This window comes from Chenopodium quinoa, unplaced genomic scaffold (assembly GCF_001683475.1).
Source record: "Chenopodium quinoa cultivar QQ74 unplaced genomic scaffold, ASM168347v1, whole genome shotgun sequence".
Lineage (NCBI taxonomy): Eukaryota > Viridiplantae > Streptophyta > Magnoliopsida > Caryophyllales > Amaranthaceae > Chenopodium > Chenopodium quinoa.
In genome coordinates this window covers 648400-660768 of record NW_018743391.1, presented here as the reverse complement: position 1 = coordinate 660768, position 12369 = coordinate 648400, and the positions used below count along the sequence as shown (strand labels likewise).

The window sequence follows — 12369 nt, the reverse complement described above, 5'->3', positions numbered from 1 at the left end:
GAATACGAACAGATGAATCAGAAGGAAAACATCCTCACGGCTACAAAGGATCCTCAGCGATATAAGCGGGAGATGCTCCGCAATGCAAGATCTACTCGACGATCGTAGTTTTTATGAAGGAAAATTCTATTTGATTCAATATCTTATGTATTTGTTAACGTCGAATCTCTATTGTAGATGTCGTATGACTTTTAATTAATGAAATATTTTTGCTATTCAAAAAAAAAAAAAAAGGTGAACGTTCGATTTTCGGTTTGAATTTAATTATATTCTAATCTAATTAGAAGTAAGATCAGATTGGTTGATCTGATTTATTTTAAAAATTCCAAAAGTCAAACTTATTTAGAATTTGATTGTTTGGACTTTGGATCTAATTTGAAATCTAAGTTAATAATGTCAACCTTTTTTACTGGCCCATGGACCTTATGTTATGAAACATTGACCCTTAAAGGCCCAAATACAAGACTTAAATCCACAAGTTTTTAGAAATCTACATAATATAACCATCTTAAAATGTAACATTGGCACTTCACAACTCTCTAGCAATATTAATTGTCCATAGAATTTCATTTTGTTCATTTTCCAAACATACTCATAGAAATTCAATTTTGCAAAAAAATGTGTGATCCAATCCAATATAAAATAAATTCAAACCAATTTATTTAGGGCTTGTTTGACATTGTTTTTTGTTTTCAGTTTTCAGTTTTTTTGAAAACAAAAAACCAAAAACAAGAAACAAGAAAAAGGTGTTTTCACTTTTCTGTTGACAGTTTTCAAAATTAGCATGATTTTAATAAGTTTGACTAATTTTTTCTTCATTATATGACATATATCATACACTTTTAAAATACAAAAAATCAAAAAAACTGAAAACCGCAACAATGCCAAACGAACCCTTAGTAATTTAGTTTAGATTTGATTGTATTTTGAATTTAATCTAAAAACTTTCACCCCTTTAATTAACGATGTCATAATAGTTGAGACAAGTCAGACAACTGCAATTCATTAAGTTTATGATGACTTACTCTTTTTTTTTTCTTTCATGCATGCACAAAATGGCTTAGGTTGATGCTGGTGCCGATCTTATCATCACACAACTATTTTTCGATACTGATTTGGGTATTTTTATACCCGGCCAGGTGGCCCAATCGGAAGTCGCCACGTGTCATTAGAAGGGGTGCCATCTGGACCTTTGAGATGGTGACACGTGGTAGGCAGACATTCCCCCGTTCTGAGATGATTGATGATCCAGCATGGACCATTAAGAGGGCGACACGTGTCACCCTAAGAGATGCCCAAAAGCCTTTTGGGCTCAGTGACACGTGTCACTCGGGCATTGCTTCTGGAGTGGCGGCCTTCAAGGGCCCAAACCTTGAGGCGTCGTTTTGCGGCGTGACCTAATCCCTAGGTCACCAGATCCTAGGGAGGGCACACCTTTTCAAAAAGACCCTATAAATAGGGACAGTTCCTTCATTTATTACTCATAGAATACACTGAATACGAGACAACACGTCACTTTCACATTTATTACAGAGCTGTCGTTTTCCGGAAACAGACATCACCTTACCTGAGCTTGGAATCCGAGCAGATAACTTTATGTCCGCACGTTTTACTCCGAATACTTACTAACTTAATCTTCGGAGGCGGACCACCGACCAACTGGCGGTCCTTTTGCTTTGCAGGTACAGGCGCCCTTTGTTGAATCCAGTCTTAGTGTTGTAACTCTCCCAAGGGACAAAAACCCTCAAAATATTTGGCGCCGTCTGTGGGGAGAGTACCTCTGAGATGGCTTCACAAGTCCCTGTACCGAATCCTGAGACCAATCGGCCTCCAGAAGACATAGTGGTCCAGACGGACCATGACTCAGGGGACGACGCTGACGTCGAAACCTATGTGGATCCTAACGGGTCCCTCATCTCAAGACGCATCCGCAGTATGGAAAAGCGGGAGCGTCACACTGATCAGGCGGGGCCAAGTAAAACTGCTGGTCAACCAAAGAAGCCCTCGATGCGGACGGGTGATCCTTCCCAGGCGGCATGATCAACTCCCGTCACTCGACATGAACTCATGAAACTCCTAAGCAGTCTCAGGGGTGAAATCAAACAACTCGCCTCCAAGAAGTCGCCTACTCCTAGAAAGGAGTAGTTGGCCAAGAAGCCAGCCCAAGCTGGAAAACAGAAGTCGGTCAGGGACCGCCAGCCGACTCCTCATCCTGCCATTACGGAGTAGGCTCGGCCCCAATTTGACCTCACCAGGCTCCGTTTCCCAGAAATGGGCACAAGAAAATCCATCCGGCACGTACAGCCGGATGGTAGCAAGAAAACATTCTCTGATGCTCGACATTACATTGAGCAGAAGAAAACCCAGCTATTAGAGTCGGCTTCAACGTCGACTTACCATGATAGCTTTCGGAATACCTCTGTGAGGTATTCCCAGTCTGTACATGAGACCCCAGCAAGCAGCCCACGGGTTCAGTCTGGCCCTCATGTGATCCAGCCGGCTCAGTACATGGCTCCGCCATTGTACTAGTCGCCGTCTTTACCTTGCATGCAGCCTGCCCTCTTTGGAGGCCAGGCGGCATACGGCTATCAGCCGATGGACTAGCAACTCAGGCTGCAACACCTTGGAGATCAACCCTCTGCCTTCTCCAGGGAAATAACCGAAGCCGAACAGCCGGCCAAGGTTAAACATGTTCTGGTTGGAACCTATGATGGGACCTCTTACCCAGAAGACCACCTGCTAGCATACACCCACCTCATGTATTTACAAGGGTTGGATGATGCCGCATGGTGTCGTTGTTTTTCAGCCACCCTGAAGGGCATAGCCCAACAGTGGTTCGACAATCTGCCGGCTGGTTGTATTAATAGCTTCAAGACGCTTGCGTTCTTGTTTGCTTCCAACTTCTCTATGAACATCCCTGCCAAAAAGACAAGCCTTGATTTGGGCAATGTACAACAGGGAGAGAGAGAAGGCCTGCGTTCTTACGTCAGGCGGTTCAATCTGGTATGAATCCAAATTCATGGGTTGTCTGATGAGGTCGCCTTCACAGACTTCTTTAAGGGTCTGAAGGACGGGTCTACTTTTAAGTATGAACTCGTCTGCAAACAAATTTTCACTCTGCAAGGAGCCTTACGAGAGGCAAAAGCCTATATATAGGCGACCGAACTCTGCTCCTCCAATAAGCAGTCGGACCCTAAGAAGTCCGACCGACAGAAGGAGAGTCGGCCTGCTCAGCCGGCTCCTAAGACAGAAGAGAGTAAAAAGAAAAAACAAATCTGGGCCATTGATAACTCTGATTAACCGGCCCAGAAGAAGAAAAAAGAGTGGAAACCGTATGTTCCAAGGTACGAGTTCCACAAGGACTGCTGCTCCATCATCTTGGAAATTAAGGATCGACTGACTCTTGAGAAGCCGACTCCTATGAAAGGTTCCGCTGAAAAATTGGAACAAAAACAAGCATTGCCATTTCCATGAGGATGTCGGCCATGACACGAACGACTGCTTCAGTCTCAAGCGGGAGCTTGACCGTCTGGCCGACAAAGGACAGCTGAAGTCCTATGTGAAGTCCAAAGTGACTTCCAAGGAAAATCCGGGGCAGTCCAAGAAGAAAACTCCCCAGCCTGCTGTAAGTGCCGAAACTGATGAAGATCCGGTATACACAATAGCAGGCGGATTTGCCGGGGGTGGCCCGACCATTCGGGGCACCAAGGACCATCTGAGAAAGATGGTCAATTCTGTTGAAGAAGGAGAGGCGGCTGGCACATCCGCCTTCCCTAAAGTTGTCATCACGGAGCAGGACAGAGGCAAAGTCCGTCGGCTGCATGATGACCCCGTGGTCATTTAATGCAAGGTGGCCAACTAGCTAGTTGGTCGAATTTTGATTGACACAAGAAGCTCCTCGGACCTCATCAGCCTCAAATGCTTATCTAATCTCAAATACAAACCGGATAGCATGATGGAGGTCTCCCACACCCTTGTTGGGTTCGGGGGAGGACTTGTGCACCTAGTCGGACGAATTGACTTACCTGTCCGCCTTGGGAACAGGGGAGACGGTCGGCACATGACCATCCGTTTTCTAGTGGTTGAAGAGCTCACAGCTTACAACCTCATTTTTGGCCGACCTACTCTAAATGAGTGTAAGGTCGTCATCATCCCTGCTCTCATGCTGCTCAAGTATGAGAAGGATGATGGAACAGTCGGTTCCCTCAATGGGGACCAGAAGACGGCTCGAGAGTGTTATTTCTCGGACGTCAAGCCCGCGGCCGCAGCATCTGGCCGGGGCAAGCAGACGATCGACCTCGACGATGTCGAGGAAGAGCAGTCGGCCCCACCAGCCGGAAAGAAAAGAAAGACTGATCAGCTGGTGGTGGTCAAAAAAGAAAAACAATAATAATCACCGACCGGGGAACGGTCGGATGACCTCCGTCCCCAGCCTATTGGCGAACACATTGATATCCCTCTGGACAACAGTGGGCCAGAGCGGACGGTTAAGGTGGGGACGGTTGCATTTGCTAAGCTGGGTGAGAGCCTGCACCAGCTGTTGAGAGAATTCAAAGACATCTTTGCCTTTGAAGTGGAAGAGATGCCAGGCATCAGGCCAGATGTCGCTTTCCACAAACTCGCCGTGGATCCTACAAAGAAACCCATCCGGCAAAAGAAAAGAAACCATGGCGAGGAAAGAAGTCAGGCGGCAGCCCCGAAGTTAAAAAGCTGCTGGACGCCAAGTTCATTCGGCCGTGCAATTTCCCTGAGTGGGTAGCTAACGTTGTGTTAGTAAAAAAGCCGAATGGAACTTGGCGCATGTGTGTTGATTACACGGACCTCAACAAGGCATGTCCAAAGGATAGCTATCCACTGCCTAAGATCGACAGTATGGTCGATTCAACAGCCGGACATGCCCTGATGAGTTTTATGGACACCTAAACAAGTTTCCATCAGATCCCCCTGTGGAAAAAAGATCAAGAAAAGACGGCATTGTTCACTGATAAGGGGTTGTTCTGTTATACGGTGATGTTGTTTGGTTTGAAGAATGCGCCTGCTACTTTCCAACAAATGATTAATACGGTCTTCATTAATCAAATCGAAAGGAATGTAGAGGCGTACATAGACGACATGATAGTCAAATCCAAACAACAGGCGGATCATCTTGCTGATCTCCGAGAAACATTCGCCACACTCAGGCGGCACAAGGTCATGCTAAACCCAAAAAAGTGTGTCTTTGGTGTTGAGTCTGGGAAGTTTCTCGGATTTTTGATTGACCAAATGGGAATAGAGGCCAACCTTGAGAAAATACAAGCGGTAACCGACATGCAGTCGCCCGGTACTGTGAAGGAAGTGCAAAAGTTAACAGGTTGCCTGACAGCCTTGGGGAGATTCCTCAGTCGGTCAGGCGACAAGTGTCTCTACTTCTTCCAGGCAATCAAAAAGTAGACTAACTTTGAATGGGGGGACGATGCAGAGGCGACCTTTCAAAAGCTGAAAACTCATCTGCACTCTTTGTCGAGGCTTGTTAGCCCTTTTCCCAAAGAGAAGCTCTTCATGTATCTAGCCGTCTCGGATCATGCCCTCAGTGCCGTTCTCTTAGCTGAAAGAGACGACATCCAGCTCCCGGTGTATTTCATTAGCCATGTTCTCAGGAACGCAGAGCTTCGGTACCCCATGGTTGAAAAATTTGGCATCGCCCTTTACATGGCCGTCAAGAAGCTAAAACCCTACTTCTTGACGCATGCGGTAGAGGTCTATATTGACCAACCGATCAAGCGGCCACTTACAACCTTGGAGTCTTCTGGACAAATGCTCAAATGGGCGATTGAAATGCAAGGATTAGAAATCACTTACGAATCAAGGAAGGCAATAAAGGGGCAAGCATTCGCCGAATTTATTGTTGAAATGACAAGGCCGGTTGCACTGGATAATACTGACCAGGTTTGGAAAGTGTATGTGGATGGGAGCTCCACTACGAACGGCTGCGGTGCAGGGATTATCTGTCAATCTCCCGAGGGAGATAAGTACGAATATGAATTGCGGTTCAAGTTCCAGGTCTCTAACAATGAGGCCGAATATGAGGCCCTGCTAGCCGGCATTCGGTATTGCAAGGCGGCAGGGGCAAAGAAAATTGACGCCTGCTCCGATTCTCAACTGGTCGTACTCCAGGTCAATGGAACGTACGAGGCCACTCATCCGGCCATGATAAAATATTTGCAGGCGGTCAAAAATGAAGTCGGGACACTTTAGGAGTTTCATCTAACTCAAGTGCCCAGATCTTCAAACAATTAGACGGATGCTCTGTCAAAGCTGGCATCATTCGCTTCCTGTGAAACGCCTCGGTCAGTTTTCTGGGAGGTCATGGAAAATAGAAGTATATCTAATGAAGACCCCATTGGAATTCTTGACTGAAGCTCAACCTGGATGGGCAACATCCGGGTCTATCTTGCAGACGACACGCTCCCTAATTCACCCCAAGAGGCGGCTGTTTTGAAGAAGAAAGCGGCAAACTTCGAGCTGAGACAAGGAGAACTCTTCAAAACTGGTTTCTTGAAACCCTTGTTGAAGTGTGTTACCCCAGAGAAGGGTAAAGAGGTCCTCGAAGATTTGCATGCGGGTTTTTGCGCCTCACATATAAGCGGCAGGTCCCTAGCTGCCAAGGCCAGGCGGCTCTATTTCTGGCCTACTCCGGATTCGGATGCCATGAAAATGGTCAAAAAATGTGACAAGTGCCAAAAGTTTGGCAAGCTCATCCATCGTCCGGCCACAGACCTGACGGCCATCCACAGCCCAATACCCTTTGCCAAATGGGGCATGGACATACTTCGGCCTTACACAGCAGCACCAGGCGGCGAGCGCTACATATTGGTAGCTGTGGATTACCTTACCAAGTGGGTAGAGGCGGAGGCGGTAAAAAACATCAAGACAAAAGATGTCATTTCCTTCTTCTGGAGGAATATTATCACTCGTTTCGGGGTGCCCATGTATATGGTTTTTGACAATGGTCCTCAATTTAAGACGCCTCAACTCAAGACTTGGCTAGGAGACCAAGGGGTCTCAAGCTTCTTTGCATCAGTCGGCCGGCCTCAAGAAAACGGCCAGGTCGAAGCCTTCAACAAGCTAATCTCAGACGGGATTAAAAAGAAAATTGAACGGTCTGGTGGCCTTTGGGCGGATGAATTACCACATGTCCTATGGTCCATCAGAACGACAACTTAAGGGGCGACTGGAGAAACCCCATTCCTCATGGTGTATGGTGCAGAAGCTGTCCTGCCCATTGAACACTATGAGCCGACTCTTCGAGTCATGTTATATGACGAAGAAGTAAACTGGGAGGCCATGCGGCTGGCATTGGACTCACTTCCAGAACACAGGGGCAATGCTGCCTTGCGCCATGAGATTTACCGTGAAGGTTCAATGGGCACTCAAGAGGGGGGGGGGTGAATTGAGTGTTAAGTAATCGTTAGCGATTTTTGCTTCTTTTCGGATTATGTGTAAGGAACCAGTTGTGCTGGTTCCCTTATGCAGCGGAATAAAACAAAGCAATAAAGAACACAACAAATTTAACGAGGTTCAGCCAACTCAGGCCTACGTCCTCCTATCCTAAGTCCTTTATTAATCTACTCCGAAAAACAAAGACAAAGAACACTCTACTGTTTCCCTACTCCGGGAACCAGTCTACCCCACACTCTACTCCGAGTGTGCTCTCGACTTACACTCGTAAGCCCAATGTGTTTGAACTCACAAACACTCACCCAGCCTTTAACCCCTTTGTTAAAGACTCAATACAAGAATCAAGAACTCTCCTTTGATCTCACTTCTACGAAGCTAATTAAGAGAAAATGTTTTTGTACTAGAATGCTCTTGTATATGACTTGATGAATGGGATTAGTGCTTAAGTATATGCTCTCAAATAATTGCTCTTTTTAATTTCTGGAGAGGCACACGAAATATGTGAAATAAGATGAGTTTATATAAGCTTAGATTCCTAAAACCTAGTTTCCTTAAATCACACAATCTTAGAGAATAAGATATATTGTAATTTTAGGAAAGTATTTATCTTATTTGATTTAATCACAAAGATAGAATCAATTAAGATAAATACTCCTAGTTTTTAGGTAACCAAGAATATTTCATCTTATTTCCAGCTGCACAAAATATTTTCAAAATAATCTTTTCGAAAAAATCTTTTTGTAAAATCTTTTTCCAAAACGGCAGCTCGAATATTTCGTACAGTGAACCTGGTTCCCCGACCTGGTTCCCTGAATTGAAACATGTTATGAAACCTGTTCCAACTTTGTACCAGATTTCATATCACACTTCAATATACTTTTAAGCACTTATATAACCCAAACATGCAAGCATACTACGGAGCATATTACATGAAAACCTAGATAACATATTAAAGCATAAATCGTCTTTTCTTCATGTAATCTTCAAGACTTGAATCTTCCTTGAATACTTCTATTATGAGCAAACAATCTTTCTTCGAAATATCTTCGAAAGGCTTCTATACTCCAAGTCTTGGAATCAACTCAACTACTGCACATGTAACATGGTTAATGCACAATAAAGAGTATGTGACTGCTTTTCCGCATAGCAGTCAAGGAAACGGTTCATACTGGTTCCCCACCAGTACATAGCACATTTATCATCTAACTGTTTCCTGTATATAGATAAGTTAGTTCAATAGATAACTCATATAATCAATAACTTATCTAGGAAAACAGTGTTCTATTTTAGTTGGTTCCCCCAACTGTATTGAACACTTTCAAAGACCTGTTTCCCTTAGCTGTTTGTCATCATTCAAAACTATCAATCAAAACCTAAGGGACTCAACAAATTCCCCCTTTTTGATGATGACAAACTCTTGAAGTTCTTGAGCTTGTGGACATGCTCAAAAAGAAAACCGTCAAAAACTTCAAGGACTCAAAACTCTTTGGAACAAGTCAGTTAGGCTAACTGGTCCCCTAAACAGAAAATAGAAAATACGAAATAAAAAGACTCAAACTGACTCAATCTAAACTAGCTAAACCTCAAACTGACTCAATCTAAACTAGCTAAACCTTAGGCTTCAACTTCAAACTACTTCCCCCTTTTGGCATCATTAAAAAGTATCCACAAGTAAAAGCAATGTGCACAAGTTAATGTGCTTATCCATACAATGGCATCAACCACCATTCAAGCATTATGCTGCAAAAAGAGATTAGTCAAACAGTTCATACCATAGCAGAGTTAGTAGTTCATACAAGCCAACAAAGATCAACCAAAGGAGCCCAAATCCATCCAAAAAGAAAGTGCATGGAATGAGAGAGAAGTAGACAGACCAACAAAATCAGTTATTTTAGAATAAAAATGAGGGTGAGGAAACAAGAACAGAAACAGCATCACTCCTCATCATCATTCTCGTTCCCTTCCTCCTCCTCGAACTTTGCAACATCTTCTGTATTATCATCTGATTCCTCTTCATCCTTGTCACCATGCTCTGCTTTAAACCAAAATCATTATATTACTAAGCATATTCTTGTGATTCCCCAATCTGTTTCAAAACCACTTCCTGACCTGCTGGTTCCTCTATTTTTTTTTTTTTATAAATCATGAGAGATCCGCACTTATTCATAAAGTTCTCCTTGTTGCATAACGAGTACAAGACTAGCATCACATCAATCAAGCAAAGACCTCCACCCTTTTGTGGTGTGAAAGGTTCTTGCTGGTACCCTTTTTCTCTTGGTTTCCGGAAGAGAATTAATGGACTGTTCCTCCTACACCTTCTCGGTGAACTTCTTTAATGAAGATTAAGTTACTCTACTTCGTACCATGGTCTTAACAATGAGTGTCTCCTCATTGTAACCAACAATCTCTATTTCATCCTCTTCACTCTGACTTTTCCGAATTTCCTCCAACTTCGGGCTTAAGAACATTTGAGCTTCCTTCTGATGTTCCCCCTGAGACTGAGCTGGTTCCTTGAGTGAACAGTAACCGAATGAACAATGATGAATTTAAAGCATACGAGAGAGAGAAAGAGAATTTCGAGTGATGATGATTGATGATCTGCACAAAGGGTTAGTGTATATTTTTAACAATGAAGCACAAAGAGAGAAGAAGGAAAGAAAAGAGTTAGTTGAGCCAATAAAAAGCAACTGTAAAGGATATTTTTAAATTGAAATAAAAAATTTGGTAATTATCTTTTACCATAATTATCTCAACCAACTATAAATAAGGCATATGATATGTTTGCCTTTTATATGGGATTAAATAACTGAAATAAGATAAATTCCTTCCAAAAGGAAATATCTTATAGTAATCTTCCGAAAATAAAAGATATTATCGGATGACATATCAGAGCTGGTCTGCTGTTTCCCTTTGCTGGTACCTGTATAGAACCATGTCACGCTGTTTCTGGCAATTCAGCCTGATTTCACCTGTTTCTTACAACAATGATTCTCAATCCTTTTGAGATTTTGAACCATCTACACAACACTTGAAAGATATCAACATAGGTATGTACACACACTATACAAGAGAATACCATTCTAACCAATCATTGAAGGAAGTAATTGAAGCCAATACCTAAAATCTAACTAGACCTAAAAGGACTCTTAACCTACAAAAAGACTCTCTACACAAAGGCTTTGTGAAGATATCAGCAATTTGATCTTCACTTTTACAAAACAACATCTCCACCAATCCTTTTTCCACATTGTCTCTTAAAAAATGGTGTCTTATTTCAATGTGTTTTGTCTTGGAGTGTTGCACAGGATTCTTTGAAATATTGATTGCACTAGTGTTATCACAAAAAATAGGAACACTTTTATAAATAACACCAAAATCTTTCAGCTGGTTCCTTATCCACAGTAGCTGGGAACAGCATGAAGCTGCAGCTATATATTCAGACTCTGCTGTGGATAGGGCCACTGAATTTTGCTTTTTAGAACCCCATGAAATTAGACAAGAGCCAAGAAAGTGTGCCATACCTGATGTGCTCTTTCTATCAACTAAGAAACCAGCATAATCTGCATCTGTGTATCCAATAAGATCAATGGTACTGCCTTTGGGGTACCACAATCCCAGATTTGTTGTTCCTACAAGATACCTAAGTATCCTTCTAGCAGCCTTCAAGTGAGATTCCTTTGGATTGCTTTGAAACCTAGCACACAAACCAACAGAAAACACAATGTCAGGTCTACTAGCTGTTAGGTAAAGTAGAGAACCTATCATTCCTCTATAAAGAGAAGCTTCAACATCTTTTCCCTTAAGATCAGCATCTAATTTTGTAGATGGGGGAACAGGTGTATCATAAGCTTTGCTGTTCTCCATGCCGAATTTTTTCAGCAACTCTTTTAAGTACTTTTGTTGATGGATCATTATTCCATCATCCATTTGCTTAATCTGCAGCCCTAGGAAGAATCCTAGTTCTCCCATCATGCTCATTTCAAATTCACTCTGCATAAGATTAGCAAATTCATCACATAAAACCTGATTAGTAGCACCAAATAAAATATCATCAACATAAATTTGTACTACAATCAAGTGTTTCCCCCTGGTTCTTATGAACAAGGTCTTGTCTACTGTTCCCCTCTTGTAATCATTTGCCATCAAGAAATTGGACAATCTTTCATACCAAGCCCTCGGAGCTTGTTTCAACCCATATAATGCTTTGTCCAACTTGTACACATGTTGGGGGAACAGTGCATCTTCAAAACCAGGTGGCTGCTCCACATATACTTCTTCCTTTAAATATCCATTGAGGAAGGCAGTCTTTACATCCATCTGAAACAGCTTAAAATTCATGTGAGCAGCATAAGCAATTAAAATCCTAATAGCCTCTAGCCTAGCTACTGGTGCAAACGTCTCATCATAGTCAATTCCTTCTTGTTGATTGTACCCTTGCACCACTAGCCTTGCTTTGTTTCTGACTATAGTACCAAGGTCATCTAACTTGTTTCTAAAGACCCATCTAGTGCCAATGACTGATCTTTCCTTGGGACGGGGAACCAGGTGCCAAACCTGGTTCCTCTGAAACTGATTTAACTCATCTTGCATAGCTAGTACCCAATCAGGATCAGTCAATGCCATTTCATAGTCAGTAGGCTCTACATTAGACAGGAAAGAATAGAAAGCACAAAAGTTTTGAAAAACATTTGTTCTCGTTTGAATCCCCTTATTTATATCACTAATTATTTGATCAGTGGGATGAGAAGATTGATATCTATAACTTTTAAAATTAAGACTGTTTTGTGCTTTCTCATTAAGTTGGGAACCAGCATGTTCATGGATCTCTCCTTCTTCTGAGGAGCCAGGAGGATTCACATTCATGCTGTTTCCTCTATCATAACTTACCTCAGGTTCAGGGGTGGTACCTTCTTCTGTTCCCCCTGAACTCAT

At 42.8% G+C, this 12369-nt stretch overlaps 1 pseudogene; it reads left to right on the top strand.

Annotated features, from left to right (window-relative positions):
- Nucleotides 1-12369, top strand: part of LOC110738633 — a 33705-nt pseudogene that overhangs the window by 1329 nt on the left and 20007 nt on the right.